The sequence below is a fragment of the Camelus ferus genome, chromosome X (genome assembly GCF_009834535.1).
Source record: "Camelus ferus isolate YT-003-E chromosome X, BCGSAC_Cfer_1.0, whole genome shotgun sequence".
In the NCBI taxonomy this organism is placed as follows: Eukaryota; Metazoa; Chordata; class Mammalia; order Artiodactyla; family Camelidae; genus Camelus; species Camelus ferus.
Window position 1 is genome coordinate 42631895 of NC_045732.1, and position 22042 is coordinate 42653936.

General features: G+C 42.3%; 1 long non-coding RNA gene across 2 annotated transcripts; it reads right to left on the reverse strand.

The window, feature by feature from the left end:
- Positions 1-343: 343 nt before the first annotated feature.
- LOC116662175 lies at positions 344-1983 on the reverse strand. 2 transcript variants are annotated; one of them, XR_004318180.1, is made up of 3 exons: positions 1873-1983; positions 993-1080; positions 344-641 (listed from the first exon to the last, which is right to left on the reverse strand). It is a non-coding gene; the product is annotated as an uncharacterized LOC116662175 (long non-coding RNA). The 2 variants fall into 2 exon arrangements; XR_004318181.1 differs by lacking the exon at positions 1873-1983 and adding an exon at positions 1196-1503.
- Between the last annotated feature and the right edge of the window lie 20059 nt (positions 1984-22042).

The following is a 22042-nucleotide window of genomic DNA, read 5'->3' on the forward strand; positions in this document are numbered from 1 at the left end:
TAGGCAAGAAAGTTCCAGAAAGTTCCAAAAAGCAAAACTTGATTTTGCCGCTCTAGCAACTATTCACATAGTTTTTACATTGTGTTCGGTAATGTAAAGTATGCGGGAGAATGTGCATAGGTTATATGCAAATACTACACAATTTTGTATAAAGGAATTGAGCACCTGAGGATTTCAGTCTCCATGGGGTTCCTGGAACCAATGCCCCGCTGTTATCAAAGGACAAATGTATTAAGCACCTGATGTGTACCTGGCGTTGTTACTGTTCCCAAACTCAGGTTCGGTTGCTCACCACTCAAAAGCCAATAATCGGGAGGCAAACGTCAATAGAAAGAAAAGGTGCTTTAATCAGAAAAGCCAGCAATCTGGGGAGAAAGTGGACTCGTGTCCAGAGACCAACTCTGAAGATTCTGCTCGGCCATACAGTTTTTAAAGGGAAAAATGGGGGGAAGAATCTCAGTGACTTGTCGAGGCAGGAGGTTGGGTTCTGCATCCTTCTCCATTGCGTGCAGATAGCTGACTCTCTCTTCAGATGTTATCTTGCCCTCGTGATCTGCCTGCAGGATGGCCAAGGGGGCTGTTGGGGGTAGAGACCTAGTCATCCTTTAACTGCTTAATTCTTCATTCTTACTTATTTTAATCTAGGAAAAGAATCAACAGGTTAGGCAAGGCATGGTGTGCATTCAGGACAGCATAAGTCAGGAGTTAGTTTCAATTGTTTAGTCATCTCATACCTATAATTAGGTTTTTTAAGGTTACAGAGGGACAGGAATGGGTAAACAGGAAAGGGGCAGGAGAGCTGCTTTCATCACCTGTGTGTCTTTTTACTTCAATCGCACCCATTACACCAAAGGCATCTGTTAACACATCCAGGTGCTCTGTATTGCCCATCAGGGCTCAGGACCCAGGACCCAGGGGCATGGGTTGCTGAGTACCATCAGCGGGGCGAGGAGGATTGGGGAATGGAACGCTGCCCCCCAGGAAGCACTTACCGAGAATCCCTAAACCCCGGCCGAAGTGTGAGTGCTTCCAATGCCAGGCGTGGAGATTTCTTCAATTCACCAGATCAGTTGAGAGATTCTTAAATATTTTGAGCAGAGAAATATTAACAGGAGATTATTTCAAGAAGCCTATGGAGTAAGATTTTTGGGTTTGGGGGATGTGGTTGGGGGTGGGGATCATAAGGCAGGGATACCTGGGCAGGCACAGGGGAAGGGGAGCAGAGAATGGCAGGTTGCAGAGATGGGTAAGGGTAGATCCAAGGGCCTGAGGGTGGGGGACAGCTGACGTGGCATCAATGAGAAGCCCTCTTGTCCAACTCCAGCCCTGCCCAGGCTCCCCCTCCTGCCCAGCCACAGCGCCGGATGCAGCTTGCTTCCTTTATTTGTAAAAAGGGAAGGCTTCATTTTCTTTCTGTATGCATTTCTATATAATCTATCAATATGCAAGATCTGGAAAAGCATTATCACACATGTACCAAATCATTATTCATATTTAGGGGGAGTTTGGGTTGTCATACCTTTTCTGTGTATAGTTAACATTTTTACACGTGTCTCTTGCATTGTTCATTTTACTATTACATGAAAATCATTTTCCCATGATGTTACCTGGACTTGCTAAACAATATTTGTAAAGGTTTCCGAATATTTTTAGAAAGACTGTCTACCCTTGGATTCCTTAATTTATTCTCCAACTGTGATTTCAAGTTTCCTATTTTACAAATAATGCTTGGATAAATAACTTCACACACACACACACACACCCCCCTCTATCTACGCATCATCTAGACATCAAAGGAAGATGAATATAGAGGAGAAGATGGAGGAGGCGGGGGAGGCGAGGAAGAGGAGGGGAGGAGGGCTACTCCCTCACGTTAAGAACCCTGGTCCCGCGGAGTGGAGCCCGCAGTGCGCACGACCGTCACCAGGGCAGTGGCTGCGGATCGGGGCGGAGCGGCCCGGAGCCTGAAGGCGGAGGCCAGCCCCCCATACTGCGGAGAAAGGGGCGGGCGCCTTGCCGCAGTGGCACTTGGCCTTGGCCTTGGGCGGTCTCTGGCTCCCCCTGCCGTTCACGCCGCGCACCTGCAATGGGCAGCTGCTCTCAGTCCTTTCCCGTTGCCGCCTTCGCCTCCTCCATTTTACTTCTGCATGGCTTTTCCTTCACCGCTTGGTCCCCTGTCCCTCTGCAGTCGTCCGCTTACTAATTTAGGGCTCCCAACTCGAGGAACCCCCTGCGGAACTAGCTGCTGTCGTCAGACCCAGGGGAAAGAGCAGGCCTAGATGGAGCCCAGGCGGGCAGGGACCGCTGGCGACAGGGTCCGGGCCCTGAGGCGCAGTGGCAGCGGTGGCAGGAGAGGGGCTGATCTTGAGCAGTGGCCGCTGGCCGCCAGGGCCCGGGACCCCTCTTTGCGGTTCCTGGCCTCTGGCTTTCTGGGCCCCCTGTATGGGGTACTGTAAAGGACCGAACCTGGGGGGTCCACGGGGAAGGCACAGCCCTGGCCCCCAAAGCCTCCTCCTGCGGGCAGAGGAAGTGGGACACAAGAGTCAGAGGCCTGGGGTCTCTGTGGTGGGGACCTGCCATTGTCCAAGAAAAACCAGAGCTGGACAGTAGTTAAAATGGTGAAAACGGATTTTATTCAGGACTATTGCATCAGGACTGTTGCAATAGGGTAAAAGAGACCTCAATATAGTACCAGATTTAATTCTGAATACCGAATGGCCAAGTGAGAATTTATCACCAAGGAGCAGTGGGGGTGAGGGGGGGCGAGGAGTGTATCAGTGGGTGGAAAATTACTAAGAGGAAATGTCAGGGGTAAGGTGGGATTCTGGCTCAACCCATCTAACAGGAGTCTTGCTGAGAGCAGCGATGGTGATCAGACATCACCTGGGGAACGGTGGAGGGTGAGGAACGCAGCTATCCAGGGTGATCAGCTATGGAGAATGAGGTGTTCTGACTATACTGACTTAAAAGGATTCTTACTAAAATTGGACAGTGCAGAGATGAACACAAAAGATGGGGCCTAGTTGAAAAGTTCAGGGGAGCATGAGCAGAGTTTGGTCAAGAAGAGAATCTTTGTCACAACTCCATGGTCCAGGACCCTGGAAATGCCCAATGGTGGCACTTCAAGATGGCAGGACAACTGTTCAGGAGCGGGTGGAGGGGCTTGTGGAGGACAGGAGGCAGCCCCCTCCCCACACCCTTTACCAGTCTCTCCAGCCCGAGCTGCCAGGGACCAACATTCCTCCTTCCCGGATTCAGAATAACCTCAAGTCCAAACCAGTCTCCTGGCCCAAGGGCCTTCTCCTGGTCCAGCCCCTAAGCTGAGTCAATCCACGTGGGGCCAGGAGGGACCTCAGTGACTCTCCACAAACCCAGTGTCAAGTCACCCCAGGTGGGGGTTCAGTTAACATCCCATCTCGCCCAGAATCCCCACCTACATGCCTCTGGGTGCCTCTTGTGCTTGGACCAAGCTATTGCTCCTGCGGTTCCAAACCAGAGACCAGATGGGCCTGACCCAAGACACCTAGGAAGGGTTTCCAGGAGGGGGATGACTCCCAGCAGCCAGACATGAAGGTGGATTCCAGAACCCACCCGGCTGCCGCCCCAGGGACCCCACAGACCTCCCGAGCAGAGGCAGTTCAACAGGAGGGCTGCCTGGAGGAGGCGGGAGTGGAGAGCCACAAACACTAGAGCCCAGTGATTCCATCCTGGACACCGATTCATTCACACAGCTTAGATCTCAGAGCTTAGACATGGGCTCACAAAGCCACACTTCACAAAACACACATTTTCCCCGTCTAGCCTTCTATCCACTCATTCACCAAGTATGTAGAGAGCTCCCGGGCTGTGGGGATGCAATGGGAAATCAGAATGAGGTTAGAGGAGGAACAAGGAAGATGACATTACAGCCCAGTGCAGTCAGGGCACATGTCCAGGGGAAGCTGGGAAGAATTGGTCAGGAGGGGAACAGAAAAGTTTACTCCCCAGGAAGTCACGTGAGAACAAAGCTGCGAGTGGTGAGCAGGGATTTGCCAAGTTACACAAAGAGGGGTTGGGTTCTCTTGGCAGAGGAAGCAGGTATGTAATGGCCCCAGGTCCAATTCACACGGCCCAAAGCTGCCCCAGAGCAGGGGCAGGAAGGGGGGTGTGTGTGGGCTGGGCGAGGTGGGCGGTCACCAGAGTATAAAGGACAAAGCGAGGGGTAAAGGAGATATTTGTTAGGATTTCCGCAGAAATTTTTGACCCAAGCCAAGTGTGAAGCAAATTGCTATTCTTTCTGGAATGATTTCTTCCCCTGGAAGAGTCTAGTGACCACCCAAAGTTCTGCCTCTTGGTTTGGGAGTCTCAGCTGATCAGTGACCCGCAGTCTCTCCAGCTTCTCAGTACCGCTGAGTGGGGAGCGTCTTCCTGGCTTCTCCTCTGCCCCACGTCCCAGCCAGGACCTGGGTGACTGTGGGGCTGTGGATGGAGCAGGCCAAGTGCAGGGAGCAGGTTGGCCTCTCCCATTTCCGTTTTTCCTCAGAACCTGAGGGACATCTTGGTAATGAGGTGGAGCTCAGCATTCTTAAAAGTGACTTTGTTTCCTGCCTGTGTTTAACTGATGTCAAAGTGACAGCAAGGAGTTGGGGGGTGTGGGCAGACAGGGCCTGACTGGCTCTCAAGAGCTCCCTCTTGGCCTTTGACCCAGACACTGGGTACTGTGACTGTCACTTACTGGCGTTCTTTGTCGCCATTGGTGTGTTTGAGTACAGTTTGAAATCTTCTAACTTTCTCAAGGCAAATAACACAAAAGTCTGGAAGCAAAGAAGAGTTTAGGAAATGGAAGTCAGAATCCAGGCAAGAGAGGATGAAGACTTGAATTAAGGCAAGAGGCGTGGGGAAGCAGGTAGACACATTCCCCTTGTAAGCTTCTTGTAAACTTGAAATTAGGATGGAGGAAAGCAGTCAGCATGGTGCCTGGCATACAGTAGATGTCAAATAAGTGCTAGGTTGCCTCCTCCATGGCAAGGTTCCAGAAGGATACCATTCTCTTTTCAGCTCTGGAAATGGCTTCTGGAAGCAAGGGAGCAGAGGAGGTGACCAAGTTAGCCAAGTGGACACACCCTTCTGTCATTCAAGGGCTCCCTCCGAGGGTGAGGGTTGCCATGGGGGCCTCCGATGGTTCTCTGAGTGGTTCTCAGATCCTCACCCTCCCACCCCAGTGGCCCCTTACCCAACCTTGGCAGCATCCCAACCCCCTGTCTAGTTCGAATTCAGCCAAGCTCTGGCATGAGGTTGTATAACCCAGGGAGAGACAGGTCTTGTTTGGGGGAGCTGGGGGATTAGGGCCCCCAAGTCAGCACTTGCCCACTCTGACATCCCGCCTGTGGAAGCCAGGTGCCTCTGCCAGGAGGAGGAAAGTGCCTATAAGTTGGTCGCTTCCTTCTCCCATAGTCCAGCAGATTGTCCCAGGCCGGAAGGGGAAGAGATCCTGCCTACCTGGAAGCTGCTGGCATTGCTATGCCCAGAGTTCAGAGCCCAGCATGGCTTGGAGGAGACCCGAGTGTGATCCCTTATCCCTGCCAGGAGCGCCTCCATCGTAACCAGCTCTGGGCCTTCCTGACCCTCTTGTGACCTCAGCCTCCGCAGCCTGGGGCCAGGCTGGTACTTGGGGCCCCTCCCCAGCTCTCACCAGGGAAGTTGGTTCAGGGTGGCAACATGAATTGCAGATAGTTAGAGATGAACAGAGGTGACAAGTGTCCTGGAGGCAGACAAAGAAAGGTGGGAAAAGGCAAGAATCTCTAGCATTCAAGTGTAACCTTTTGCTCATTATGCCCTCATTACAATCAAATTAGCCTTGCAGATTAGAAGCACCCATCATGCACTGATGCCATGACACTTCCGACCCAGACTAAATAAGGACAAAAATCCCTCCTCCCCTCAGGAAGGTGGAGCTGGGATGGAAATGACCCCAAACTCCTTCCTCCCCAATGAATATTCCACCCATTCATTTTTATGTATGTGACCAGCTTGCCAAAGAAGCTCCGTGCAACTGCTCACCTGAGTCTGCCCGCTCACCCCTTGAGAGCATCCTACCACTTAAGAAATCCTCACGTTATATTCTTGACCTCCATGTCTCGTCTCTGAATTCTTTCTGCGACGAGACAAGAACCTACTCTCCAATAACAACTCCACATATCTTCCCTGACCCACTTGCCAACAGAGAAGGCTGAGGTAACATTTGATGTGACTTCCATTCTAGATGATCTTTCCACGGCCTGCAGACAAGATAGTCTGTCTCCAACCCACCAGCTATGAGGGGTCACCCAGAACTCCAGGCCCTGGCCCCCCCCACGTCAAGCTCTCCCTGTCCCAGGGCTCAGTCCCCTGCCTGCTCTGGGGCTCTGCCCCTCCAGCTCTCAGAATCACAGAGAACGAACAGCTCAGTTTGTCTGTGTCAGGGTGGCCCAGGGCCAGGCTGCGACATGAACAACTGATGATGCAGGAAAGAAGAAGAGCTAATCACTTTCATCTGGAAAGATTTTCCTATGTTTCCATTTTTTCCCCTTTCGCTCTGTAATAGAGAAGGGATTACTAGGACCAAGGGCATAACTCTCCTTACGTTTTCTTATTCTACCAAGTGAATGTTCATTTCTTTCCAAGCAAGTTATTTTCTCCTCCCAAACCTGCGTTCATTCTACTCCGTCTTTGGCTCTGAGTAGCATCATTTCTCATTCATGCTACTTTGAGATTTGAAAATGACTTTTGTCTGGTTGTGTTCATTTTCATTTCTTTTTTCACAAGGAGGAAGAGCATTTGCCAATAGCTGTCAATCACCTTAATACTTGTTTGCTCAGGCCCTTTGTCACTTTGCCTTTGGAGTATCTACTGCTGTTGTTGTTGTTGCATTTTTAATGAAGTAGAGTTGATTCACAAGTGTTGTGTTAGCTTCTGGTGTACAGCATAGTGATTCAGTTATACTGTTTTTTTTTAAGTTCTGTTAAATTAACTTTTTATGAGTTTCTACTTGGTATCATGCAGGAACTGTGCCTGCGGGGCCACAACAGTACAGAGGTGAAGCCAACACATGCCTTACCCTTCAGATGACACCCTTTGTGGGAGAGCAGGGCTTCTAAGGAGATCATTTCAACACTGTAGTAAGACAGGGGTTGGCATCAGGCACAGGGAGGCAGAGCATTTTCCCATGAAAGAAGTTACCAGAGCCCAGGAGGGCTGAGGATGAGGGAATAAGAATGAACCAACAGAAGAAAACAGGGAGGAATTCACAGGCAGAAAGGACCAGAGGAATAAAGGCCTCGGGATAGGAACCAGCACTAGATGGGGAAGATGTAACAAAGCAGATCAAGGCTGAGGTGGGAGAGCGGGAGGGCTTGAAAGATGGGGCAGTTGGGTCTGGGAGGGGCCGGAGTATGAATAGCCTTGAAGTACACTCGAAGGGGTTTGGACTACTTTTTTGGAGATGAGGATGAGCTATTGAATGGCTTTTAGCAGAAGAACGACATGGCAAAGTTTGTCTTCAGATCTGATGCCTCCAGCTGCAGTGCTGACAGAGTCTAGGAGAGGGATCTAAAATAGAAGGTGTATTAGTTTGCTAGGGCTGCTGTAACAAAGCACCACAAACTGGGCAGCTTATTGACAGAAATTGCGTGTCTCAGAGGCTAGACGTCTAAGATCAAGGTGTCAATAGGGTTGGTTTCTTCTGAGGGCTCTGAGGGAGAATCTGTTCCACACCTCTCACCCAGCTTCTGGTAGTTTGCTGGCAACCTCTGGCATTCCTTGGTTTTTAGAAGCATCACCCTAACCTCTGGCTTTATCTCCGCATGCTGTTCAACTCTCCCCTTTTTATAAGGACATCATATTGGCTCAGGGCTTCCCTTTAATGACCTTATTTAAACTTGATTACCTCTGTAAAGACCCTGTCTCCAAATAGGTTCACATTCAGAGGTACTGGGGGTTAGGACTTCAACACATGCATTTTGCAGGGACACTCTTCAGTCCATGACAAAGGGGGAGCATAGATTAGAAGCCTAGGACTTGCACTAAAGCTGTAGAGGGACAGACCAAAAAGAGGGACCAGAACAGAATTCATTTGTGGATATAAGATCCACAAGTCTTGCTGTTTCACGAAATGTAGGGAAAGGAGAGTTCAACTTCCAGGTTTGGAGTGCTTCCATCTCAGAGTTATTTGAGTTTTAGGATCAGAGGGGGGGGGGGACGGGGGGCTAGAGAAGATTGGACTGTAAAGTGACAAGGTCATTCTAGATATACTGAGCTTGAAAGATCTGTGGGACAGTCCCATAGGTCAAGCAGGAGGGAGATCAGAGCTGGAGACCTACATTTGGTGGTGAGAAGGGCGGATATGTTCACTCTCTTGACTGTGATGGTGGTGTCACTGATGTATATACATCAAACTTAGCAAATAGTACACTTTCATATGTGCAATTTATTGCATGTCAAGTATATCTTAATGAAGATGATTTTTGGGAAAAAAATGCCAAATAACTTGATTTAAAAATGGGCCAAAGACTTAGAGATAGTTCTCCAAAGAAGACACACAAGTGGAAACCAACATATACAAATGGTATATGAAAAGGTGGTCAACATCACTATCATCCGGGAAATGCAAATCAAAACCACAATGAGATATCACCTCACACCTGTCAGGATGACTATTACTAAAAAAAAAAAAAAAAAAGACAAGTATTAGCAAGGCTGTGGAGAAATTGAAACCCTTGTAAACTGTTGGTGGGAATGTATATTGGCACATCCACTAGGGAAAAGAGTATGGAGGGTCCTCAAAATATTAAAAATAGAACTACCATATGATCCTGCAACCCTACTTCTGGGTATATATCCAAGAGAATTGAAATCAGGATCTCATAGAGATATCTGCACTCCTGTGTTCATTTCAGCATTATTCACAATAGCCAAGATATGGAAACAACCCAAACACTCATAACAGATGAATGGATAAAGAAAATGTGGTGTCTGTATACAGTGGAATATTATTCAGTTTTTAAAAAGAAGGAAATCTTGCCATTTGCAACAACTTGGATGAACCTAGAGGACTCTATGCTAAGAGTAATAAGCCAGATGCAGAAGAACAGATCCGGCATGACTCTACTTACGTGAAGTATCTAGAGTAGTCAAAGTTATAGAAGCAGAGAGTAGAATGGTGGTTGCCTGGGGCTGAGAGGAGGGGGGTATGGGGAATTATTCCTTGTCAGGTATAAAATGCCAGTTATGGGAGATGAATTCTACAGATCTCATGTACAGCATAGTACCAATATATAGTTAACCATATATACCATAGAAGTTAACAATAAGGTACTGTACACTTTAAAATATATTAAGACTCTAGATCTCATGTTAAATGTTCTTATTACCAAAAGAAAAAAAAAACCACGAAAGAACGTAAGGAAACTCTTACAGGTGATGGATATGTTTAGTATCTTCCTTGTGGTGATGGCATCACTGGTGTATGCGTATGTGCAAAGTCAGTCTACATTAAATATGTGCATTTTTTTGTATATCAATTATGTCTCAATAAAGCTTTAAAAAAAAAAAGAAAGAAAGAAAATGCAGGTAATTATATAAGACTTCACGAGGTCTTAAAGGACCGGGCTTGTACTCGCTGCCTACATGGCGGCTGGCAGTTAGTAAGCCCTCAATACTCTCCTGTTTATTAACTAGAGGGTAAGGACTAACTCACTGTCTCCGCAGCTCCCTGCGGAGACCCACAAACCCCGCCCCTGTCGCCAAGGAAACGAGTGTCAAGAAGGCGCCTCCCGGGCTCCACAGCGCAGGCAACACCAATGAGAGACGCCCATGGTCTTGAAAGGACGGGGAACCCGGGCGGGCAGGAGGCGACCTGGAAAGGAGGGGACTAGGCAGCCGGCAGAGATGCTGGAGATCAAGAGACTGGGAGAGAAGGATGGCAGAGGGGCCGAGAGAGAGGAAGATGCTGGAGGGGGCGACGTTGCGCCCAGGGCAGAAGCGGGGTTTCTTGGCTGCTCCCAGTCAGATCCCTCCGGACCCAATACCTGGCAGTGATTTGACAGATTGCGAGCTCCTGACCGGAGGAAACAGGGACTCACCAATCCCGTGAGCCGTCTCCTTGCTCGTCAAGTAACCTGTCCCCGCCCCCCAAGCAAAGGAAGGCATTCATTGGTTCGGCCCTTAGATCTTTCCTGAACCCTCCATCTATGTCTGCAGTTGGCAAAGTGCAAGCTCACCCTCTAAAGCTAAGCCCATACCTTCTTAGCGGCCAATGCCAGGGCGACGGGAGCGCCTGGCGGGGATCTCAGGCACTGCAAGAGGAGCATTTACTGTGATCAGAGGCACATCTTACCTTGTCCTTCACAAACCTTCATTCAGGAAGAGCTGAGTGTTGGACCCCCGGAGGAATGAAGAAAGTATCTGCTAGTGGTTTCTAAATACCACTCTCCGCTAAAAGGATATAGGGCTCTTTGCAGAAATGGCTTATTTTATGGCTGGAGCCGGGAAGTACAAGATGGGCTTGGAATATCTTGTGCCAGAAAGTAAGGACTTGCTCAGAGAGTAACTGGGACATGTTAGAATGCTACCGGAGGCAGCTTGAAGGAGCTCTCACTGGGCCAAGTTTGGACAGTTTTGTAATAGGGAAGAACAAATCTGACTGTCTATTAGATCTGTTTCTTTTGCTTTAAGCTTTGTATTCTATTGCTTGTTAATCACTGAAAGGACATTTCCTGTAAGCTGAAATTATACATAATGGCCCATCTCTGGGAACTCTGCCTCCCAGGTAATGAGTATTAAGCTGAAATGCCTTAGTTTAGCTCACAGAAAATATCCTGATTAGGCCCACCTGTGAATGACTACAGGCAGGAAGAAATGAACGTCTCCTCTCCGGAGTCTGGCTGGAACCAGGGAAGGTTCGACTTTACTCCCTCCCCTTTTAGTATAAAGGAAGCCTGAATGCTAACTCAGGGGAGACACTAGTTTGCCATCTTCTCAGTCTGCTGGCTTTCTGAATTAAGTCGCTGTTTCTTGCCCCTACAACTCATCTCTTGATTTACTGTCCGGTCCTGTGGCGAGCAGTAGGAGCGTGGACTTGGTAACAGTTTGAGCCCCCAAATAAATAATAATGACTTCCAGTTCCGGTCAAGATGGAGTATCCCCTCCTCCCAAGCCCTCCCTCTTACAGCTAAAAACTCTTGTACATAACACAACAAACAAGCATCGGGAAGGTGGAAAGAAGGTAGGTTAGCTTAGGGGCCGCAAGACTTGAGGAATTTCCCCAGCTTCTTTATTGCTGCTCGTAAATCCTGGACAAGGGATTCCAGAAGCCTCCAACCTGGAACTGCCAACAGGCACAGACCATAAAAAAAAAACAACCCCAAAAGCTACAAGGGAGGTCTGTTTCCTTTACCCAGAGGCCGGGGCAAAGGGTGGCCTAAGAACAGAAAACCTTTCAGATAATACCAGCCCTATATCAAACACCAATGGAAAACCCAGCCCTTCGCCACCCTCCCACGTTTCATCAGGAGAGCAGGGAGCTGATACTTCACCCCACCCCTCATCAGGGGGAAGTGAACTGAGCCTCCGCCCTACCTGGCATCCACAGACTAATCAGGGAAGTACCAGTTAGTTCTAATCAGGATTCCCCATTCCCTGCACCTCTGATGTCAGCAGGGCCCAGGAGGCCAGACAGCTTACACTCCCACACGGAGGTAAGGAGATGGTGCTGGTCTGTGCCCTAACTTAGCCGCGAAAGTGGTGGAAGACTGACGGGAAAGATGAGTTTCCACCCTACCCTGTGGGAGGCTGTGGAGGCTGTGTGAGTAGTTGCTCCCCCACCTTTGCTGGGCTGGCGTTGTCCGAAGGGCCCAGTGGGAAGTTGCATATACACACTTATCTCACCCTCCTAGTGACACATAGCAACAGGGTGACCACTAGCTGAATAAAATAAGGTGAAATCTCACACTGTAATAGCTCACCACTGAAAGATTAAATATTATAATATTCAAAATACTCTGGCTGCAATTAAAAAAAATCACTTGTCATACCAAGAACCAGGAAAATCCACAAGTTGGATGAGAAAAGACATTTGGCTCTGAGATAAATCAAATGTTGGAATTATCTTTCAAAGATTTTAAAGCAGCCACCATAAAATTGCTTCAGCGGGTAATTACAAATTCAGTATTTCACCATTAAGTATGATGTTTGCTATAGGTTTCTTGTAGACGCGCTTTATCAGCCTGAGGTAATCCCTCTCTCTCATTTGGTCAGTTGCTTTTTCTGTGTCAATTGATATGATCGTATGGTTTTTCTTCTGCTGATATGATGGGATAAATTGATTTTCAAATGTTGAACCAAATTTGCATACTCATACTTTCATATGTTGCTGAATTTGGTTTGCTAATATTTTGTTGAGGGTTTTCTGTCTATGCTCTTGAGGGGACACTGGTCTGTAATTTTATTTTTTGTGCTGTTGTAATAGGGAAGAACAAATCTGACTCCATGTTGGATCTGTTTCTTTTACTTGAACCTTTGTATTCTGTTGCTTTTTCTACAAGTTAGTCACTAAAGGGATGTTGCCTATAAGCTTAATATACATAAGGCCCATCTCTGGGAACCCTGCCTCCCAGGTAATGAGCGTTAATCTAAGATGCCTTTGTTTAGCTCATAGGAAACCTTCTGACCAGGCTCACCTGTGAATGACTGCAGGAAGAAGAAATTAACATCTCCCCTTGGAGTCTGACCAGAACCAGAACTTTAATGCCTCCCCTTTTAGTATAAAAGGAGTTGAACTCTAACTCAGAGAAGCTGGTTCTTTGGCTCACTAGTTCACCATCTTCTCAGTCTGCTGGCTTTCCAAATAAAGTCACTATTCCTTACCCCAACATCTTATCTCTCAATTTATTGGCTTGTCGTGTGGTGATCAATAGGAGCTTGAACTGGATAACTGTCATTGTCTTCTTTTGGTACAGGGTAATACTGGCCTCATAAAATGAGCCTGGGAAGTGCTTCCTCCTCTTCTATTTTTGGAACAGGTTGTGTAAAATTGGTATGTTTAAATGTTTGATAGATTTCTCCATACAAACTTCAAGATTTCTTTTTAGGGAACTTTAAATTTCAAATTCAATTTCCTTAATGGCTATGAAACTACTCAGATTATTTCATCGTGGATAAGCTTTTGTAGTTTGTGGTTTTCAAGGAATTGGTCAGTTTCTTCTAAATTATAGAATCTATGAGAGTAAAGTTCATAATATTTTCTTATTATCCTTTTAATGTCTATAGGAACTGAGTGATACTCCTTTTCATTCCCCATATTGGTCATTTGTGTTTTCTTTTACTTTTGTCACACCTGCCAGAGGTTTATCCATTTTACTGATATTTTCAGAGCTTTTTGTTTCATTGATTTTTCTATTGTTTTCCTGTTTTCAATGTCACTGATTTCTGTTCTTACCATCATTTCCTTCCTACTGTTTGGATATATTTCACTCTTCTTGAGACAGAAACTTAGATTATTGATTTGAGACTTTTTCTCTTTTTCTTAAGGCAAGCATTTAGTGCTATAAATTTCCCTCTCACCACAGATTTAGCTGCATTTCATATCTTTTAATATGTTGTATTTTTATTTTCATTCAGTTCTATGTTTTTTTTTTAATTTCCTTTGAGAATTCCTTTTTGACCCAAGGATTGTCTAGGAGTATGTTATTTAATTTCCAAGTGTGGAAATTTTTTCATTCTTTTATTAATTTCTAGTTTGTTTCTATTATGGCTAGAGAATATACTCTGTATAATTCAAATTAGTTTAAATTTCTTCAGGTTTTTAAAAAATGGTCCAGGATATGGGCTATATTGATGAATGTATTATGGACCCTATATATATATATAAAATCATCCTCCTTTTGGTTCATTATTTTTTCACTTCTTCCACTGCTGATTTTTTTTTTTGTATAGTAGTTCTATCAATTGGTAAGAGTGGGGTGTTGAAGTTATTTTTAGTGCATTTGTCTATTTCTCCTTTCAGCCCTATCTTTTATGTTTGTTTGTTTCATGTATTTGGGGCTCTTTTGTTTGGTATGTGCACATGTAGGATTGTTATGTCTTTCTGGTAGGTTGATCTTTTTATCATTATGCAATGTCCCTCTTTGTTTCTAGGAAGAGTTTTTTTTTTTTTTTTTTACTCTGAAGTCTACTTTATCTGATATGAATATAACCACTCCTGCTTTTTTTTTTAATTAATGTTTGCATGGTATATCTTTTCCCATCTTTTTATTTTCAATCTACTTATGCCATTGTATCTGAAGTGAGTTTCTTGTAGATAATATTGATATGATCTCCAATATATATAGAGAGAATATTTAAGACAATTATATTTTTAAACTGGGGAGGGTAAAGGAAGTAAGGTTTCTGCACTTTATTCAAAGTGGTAAACATTGATACCAATAGAAAAGTTACATATCTTCTGGTTACCTAGAGCAACCACTAAGAAACCTACAGAAAGAGGAGTACTCAAAGACATCTATACAAATCAATATACTCAAAACACTATAAATAAATCAAGATGGAGTCCTAAAACATGCTCCAGTAGCCCATAGGAAGGTAAGAAAAGAGAATGAGAAACAGAGGAAACAAGCAGAAAACAAATATTAAAATAGCAGACTTAAACTCTAATATATCAATAATTACCTCAAATATAAATGGTCTAAGTTCATCAATTAAAAGCAATTGGCAGAGTGGATTAAAACACATGATCCAGTAATATGCTAGAATATCTAAAGAACTCTTAAAATTCAACATTAAAGAAACAAACAATCCCTTTAGAAAATGGGCAAAAATATGAAGAAACGTTTTGCTGAACAGGATATGCAATGGCAAATAACCACATGAGAATATATGCAACATCATTAACCATTAAGGAAGTGAAAATTATAACCACAATGAGCTGTCATTATACATCTGTCAGAATGGCTAAATACAAAATTATAATACCACGTGCTGGCGAGTATGCGGAGAAACTGCATTACTCATACATACTGAAAAACAGTTTGGCAGTTTCTTATAAACTAAACGTGCAATTGCCATATGACCCAACAATTTGTACTCTTGGACATTCATCCCAGAGAAATGAAAACTTATGTTCATACAAAAACCTGTACATGAATGTTCATAGCAGCTTTATCAGCAATAGTGAAAACCTGGAAACAACTCAAGATGTCCTTCAACATGTAAATGGAAAACAAACTGTGGTATATCCACACTCTGGAATACTACTCAGCAATAAAAAGGAACAAAATGTTGATACACACAACCACTTGAATGAATCTCCAGGGAACTGGGCTGAGTGAAAAAAAGCCAAACCCCAAAATCATATACTGTATGATTCCACTTATGTAACAATCTTGAAATGACAAAATGATAGAGATAGAGAACAAATTAATGTCAGGAGTTAGGGTCATGGAGGAAGGGATGGAGGATGAAAGCGTAGTGGATGTGGTTGTAAAAGGGTAACAGGAGAGATCCTGTGGATTGCATCAATGTTCATTCCCTGGTTGTGATATTGTACTGTCATTTTGGAAGGTGTTACCATTAGAGGAAACTGAATAAAGGGTATAGAGGATCCCTCTGTGTTATTTCTTACAATTGTATATGAATCTACAATGGTCTCTAAGTTTCATTTTTAAAAATGCACAGCTCACAGATGATGGCTATGTGTCTCTGGTTTGGATCATGGCTACAAAATAGTAGCCAGAGGGCAGTGAAAATAAGGCAAAAAAGGAGGGAATTTTCTGGAGGCAGAAAAGAAGAACAAGCAAGCACGTGGTGGTGAGAGCCACACTGCCTGGGCTAGAATCTTGGCTTTGCCACGTACTACTCCTAGAGTACTGGTGAAGTTACTTCCTTCCTCTGCCTCAGTTTCCTCACTGTAAAGTGTGGATGAATAAATATGTACAAATCACTTCGCACAGCAACTGACACATAGTTAGTACTCAAGGGTTTGTTATTATTTCTATTCTAGGAAGGATACACTTTGATTCACCAGGGTGTTGGAGAAATACTAGGTTGACATCTTAAAATAATATTGTAAAGTCATATCACGTGAATATTTAACTCATAAGAATGTCACTATTTATGCTCTGGGGGTAATTACCATCTATTATATGTAATCATTTGAATGAATATTCAGACTTGCTGGGTTTTTTAATTACTTCCTTTTTCTCCATCTTTATCCTAATTTGTATAATAAAAATTTTTAAATAAAAGTAGATGAAAAAAGCATATTGTAACTCATAGAATAAAATAGGGAATCATGAATCCATACTGATATAAATAAATGGATAAATTGAAAATTTGATGAGGAACAGGATATTTACATGATTTCAAAGTGCCTCTCCATAAATTACATATTAATTACAAAGGGGAAAAGAGTAACTTTATAGTAGAGAAGCCTGGGAGACCCACCTTAATCAAGTGATCACAGTGAATATTGTTGGTTACAGGACAAATCTACATTATGTCCCATTTGATTGGATGTACTCAGGACACAACATCACTTCTGTGCTATCCCTGACAAAGAAATATTACCTGAATCTAATCATGAGGAAACATTAGACAAATCCAAATTGAGGGGTGTTCTACAAAATAACTGCCCTGTAATCTTCAAAAGGTTATGAAAGACAAAGAAAGACTGAGGCACTGATAGAAGAATACTAATGAGACATGAAAACTAAATGCTAAACATAATCCTACATTGGATTCTTTTGCTACAATGAATACTGTTGGGACAATAGGTGAAACTTGAATGGGGTCTGAGGATTAGATGGTAGGAATGTTAATTTCCTGATTTTGCTGGTTGTCCTATGGTTATGTAGGAGAAGGTCTCTGCAGAAAACACTGAAGTATTCAGGGATGATGGAGCATCAGATTAGCAATATATTTTCAAGCGGTTCAGAAAAAAGGTTGTTTACTGTACTTGGAACTTTTTTGTATGCTTGAGATAGTTTCAAATGCAAATATTAAAATAAAGCAAAACAAAATCTATTCACCTAGACATACCATCAAAAGTGAAAAGAAAAGCCACAGACCAGAAAAAGATATTCTTTATATATATAATAGACAGAGGATGAGTATCCAGAATATAAAATATCATTAAGAAAAAAGATGGACAACTACACAGAAAAATAAATAAGACATTTAAGCAGGCAATTGACAAAAGAAGCAAATAATCATATAAAAGATGCTCAGCCTCATGAGTAAAACCTCATAAGGAACCAGGGGTGGTAGTCATTAGGTTATTAATCCAATACTGGAGATTTTCCAATACTGTGAAACCTACTTAATGAGAAAAGGATTAAGGATTATATAAACATGATTTGTAATTAGTATACTCAATATCATACGAGTAGATGTAGCTAAAGTGTCTGAGAATAGTTTAATCTTTTTTTTTAGAATGAAAGAAATATTCTTTTTTAAAATAAGTTTCCTTTATTTTTATTATTATCTTTTTGATGGAAGTGCCACGATTGAACCCAGGACCGCATGCATGCTAAGCTTGCACTCTACCACTGAGCTATACCCTCCTCCCAGTTTAATCGTCATGGTGATTCAAACCTGTCCGGCGATATTTTTTATTTATTTATTTATTTTACAGCTTTATTGAGATATAATTGTGCGAACATAAAATATGTTGCCTGAAATTTTAGTAAACAAAGAATATTGCCTGCCATTCCAGTAAACAACAAATGTTGCCGGTCATCAAGCCATCAGCCACGCACTGCAGCCACCACCGTTTGTGCACCGCGGGGGGTGGGGGTGGAATTCAGGATGGAGAAAAACAAGATACTGGCCCTAGATAGTTGAGATGCGTATCTAAGAAATGATTTCAATAAGCCCAGACTCTTCTTGCATCTTCCCATATATAGAAAAGTGCTAAATCATTGAGTTCTCTGTTTTTGTGGTTGGTAGTAATCTTTTGATGTTCGACTACATGTTGGTTCTTTTTCCCAACAAAAAACTCCTATATACCCTGACTCCACCCTTTCATGTACCTGCTAGCCATTTGCATGTCTTCTTTGGAAAACTGTCTATTCATTTTCTCTGCCCATACTATTAATTGTTTCAAGCAACTCTTCTCTTACAAACTGAAGATGAAGGCAATGAAAGCATTTTTGTTCCCTACCAACTTGGAGATTTTTGATGTCAAAATAGCATATATCATGATTTCCAGGTGCTGTGGCTTTTCTCTGTTCAAGCAGTGTCCTGATACGGTTCTATTTCTGGTAGTGATTATTTTAATTACGTGTTCTATGGCATTTTCTTTCTCTGTAACTCACTGCTTGTAAAACTGCAAATTTTTAAAGGATTCTGAATTTTTTCTTTCATTAAAAGTTTTTACCATTTTCCCTATATACCTCTTTCCTGACAAATTAACATAATTTTCCAATATTTCTAGAGTATCTAGTAGTTATTTGGGGAAAAAATTAAAACTAGATATCTGTCTTCTTATACAAAAAAGGAAATTCCATCTGGATTGAAACTTTAAATGTTAGAAAAGAAAGAAAGAAAGAAAAGAAAACCAAAGGAAAAAGAAAACCATGAAAGTGTTAAATTAAAACAAGGGCAAATATTTTTATAATTGGCAACTCAGATGTCATGGAAGGAAAAAAAGACACTGATAAATTAAGATTCCTAAAAATATAATTGTTGTGTGCGCTTCTGAACATTTTGCTATTCTTATACCAACATAATTTTTTAACAAAAAATGAGATCAGTGAATGCATATTGCTCTGCAACTTATTTTTATTCACTTGGCAATAAAATAAAGGCATCTTTCCAAGTCAGTGCCTTTGTTTTAATGAATGTTTAAGTATCTCGTTATATGGAAATCTATCATGTATTCTCTTTTGTGTTCTTTTTTGTTATCTTAACTAACTAGGTTATAGGAGGAGCAAAGAGTAAGCCTACACTAACACTTATAATGCCTAGAGATTCTTATCAAAGGGTTTCAAAGCACCTAATCCAATGCCTTTGCCACATCCTCTGCTCCAACAAGTGGCTGGAGATAAGTAATTCTGAAAAGAAAACCGCTGAGTCATGCACCACCCACAGGTGGATATGAAGCTTAATATTTTTTTTAAAGAAAAGCAATTAAGATTCTGAAGACAATAAAGTTATGGATGTTGAAAATTACATAGTTCTGCTTTTCAGAGTGATAATAAAAATGCGCCATTTTGTTAATTAACTTTAAACGTAACTCATCAATACATCTCAGGTATTGCTAACAAAAAGGGGGCTGGGGGAGGGCATAGCTCAGTGGTAGAGCGCACACTTGGCATGTACAAGGTCCCCAGTGCCTCCGTTAAGGGAATACAAACAAAAAGAAACAAAGAAGGAAGAAGAATAATGAGTTTTCTAATTTCATGATCTAAATATTGTATCTTCTGAGCAGTTTCTGAATTGTATACAAAATCAAATGTATACTGAGTTGTTCTCTCTGGTTCTCAGAATTTTTTCCTTACATTTTCCCTGGCTTGTTTCCTTCCAGAAAGTTCCCTGGATGGGATTTTGCACACAGCCCAGCAGAGGGCCCTGTGTTCTGAGCCTCTATCAGGCATACACAGAAGATACTGCAGACACCAGTTAGGAAATCAGGAATGAGGGCTCCTACCTCCCACACTCCACCCACAGGGCTATCAGGTTCCAGTTACAGCTGTTCAGTGAACAACAGATGGTGTCTGCACTTCCTTTTAATCAAGGAGGCAGAAGAAATGGTTTCTAAGAATAACTAGCAGCTTGGGAAACCATCCCCATTATGTGAATTACCATGCAAGTATTTTATATTGCAGCTTTTATTCCCCTAAGATTCCTATTCTCATTTAAAATGTACTTGAAAGATATACAGACGTAGAACATAAACACTCGAGAAAAATGCATTAAAAAGACATACATCATCATGGTCAACAATGGTAATTAATGACGAGTTTATGGCTGATTTTGCTACATTCTTTTATTTCCCAGATTTTACAGTTTGTGTAGTCCTTTTGTTTTGAATATTCCATTTTTAAAATGAGAAAATATAGAAGAATAAAGAGATAGGAAGTAAATAATGCTTATCAAAAAGATTCAAACCATTTGGAGCAACTTTTGAAAATCTTTATTAAGAGAATTTTTAGAACAGTATAAAATAACCAGCATGAAAAGGATTCATTTAGCCTTTATCTAATTGGTTCTTTTTATCCTTTCAGTGCAACCCACTTATGTGAAGAAGGCATGGGTTTCTTTTCCAGAAACAAAGTTTAAAAACTGCACTATGATGTGCTGTTGTTTTTATCTCAATTTCAGGGCAGGGGGCAGTTGGGGAGGGAACCCTGTCTGATGACTGTCTGTCATTAACATATGTTTTGAATTAAAAGATCATTTACTCATTTATTACACAAATATTTAGATTTCTTTTATCTTTCAGGCACTTTTCACACCTGAACTCTCCCCCGCTAAACACACAAAAAAGGGTTGCCTGCCTAATCTAGATGACAAGGTCTTTCTTATCAGGAAACTAGAACTCTTACTATTTTATCCCCTCTAGGTAGGGTCTCTAATCTTCCCAAATCCAGCAGTCACTTGGCTAAACCCCCTTTATTCTTTAGTTTTCCAACTCTTTGTTTAAAAGATCTATTTGGTTTTTTGTTTCTGGTTTTTTTCTTAATTGAAGTATAGTCAGTTTACAATGTGTCAATTTCTGGTGTACAGCACAATACATACATATATTCATTTTCATATTCTTTTTCATTATAGGTTACTACAAGATATCAAATATTGTTCCCTGTATTATATAGAAGAAATTTGTTGTTTATCTATTTTATATATAGTAGTTAGTATTTGCAAATCTCGAACTCCCAATTTATCTCTCCCCATCCCCTTTCCCGCCCGGTAACCATAAGTTTGTTTATTATGTCTGTGAGTCTGTTATTCTTTTTTTTTTTTTTTATGTTGAAGTATAGTTGATTTACAATATTAGTTTCAGGTGTACAACATAGTGATTCAATATTTTTATAGATTATACTCCATTTAAAGTTATTATAAAATAATGGCTATATTTCCCTATGCTGTATAATATATCCTTGTTGCTTATTTATTTTATACGTAATAGTTTGTATCTCTTAATCTCTTACACCTATCTTGACCCTCCCCCCTTCCATTTCCCTACTGGTAACCACTAGTTTGTTCTCTCTATCTGTGAGTTTGTTTCTGTTTTGCTAATTCATTTGTTTGTTTTATTTTTTAGATTTCACCCTCCAGCTATTCTCCAGGGAGACCTCATCTCCCCCCTACTGCAGCTGGCTTCTGGCTTCTGCCCTCTGGGCATTGGCTTCCTCAGTGTCCTTGGATTGGTGCCCTCATCAAACTCCTTTCAGACAACACCAGGTCATCTGCTGAACTTTGGGCACCAGAAAGGAAAGGTCAGGAAACCCTTGAGCCAAACCTGTTGACATGTAAGTCCCACATATGTAGAAGTGGACCGTACTTATAGAATACCTAGGTTTGTAAGCATTCTCTAATTCCAGGATGGGGTCTTTCTTCCCTTACCCACCACATTTTATTTTACTTTTTAAAAATGGAAGTATAATTGATTTACAACATTGTGTTAGTTTCAGATGTACAGCAAAATGAATTCAGTTGCATATACATGTATCAGATTATTTTCCATTAGAGGTTATTATGAGATATTGAATTCCCCTGTGCTATACAGCAAATCCTTGTTGCTTATCTATTTTATGTGTAGTAGTTTATATCTGTGAAACGCATACTCCTGATTTATCTCTCCTCCTCTCCCTTTCCCCTTTGGTAATCATAAATTTGTTTTCTCTTTTACATTTTTCAATGTTTATTTTTCAATGATTTCAAACTGAACAGAAAACTTGCAAGAATAGCAGAAAGAACGCCTGTGTATCCTTCATCCAGATTCCTCATTTGTTAACTTTTTGCCTCATTTGCCTTATCCTTCTCTTTTTCTATCCATATATGTGTGTGTGTGTGTGTCAATTATATGGGTGTG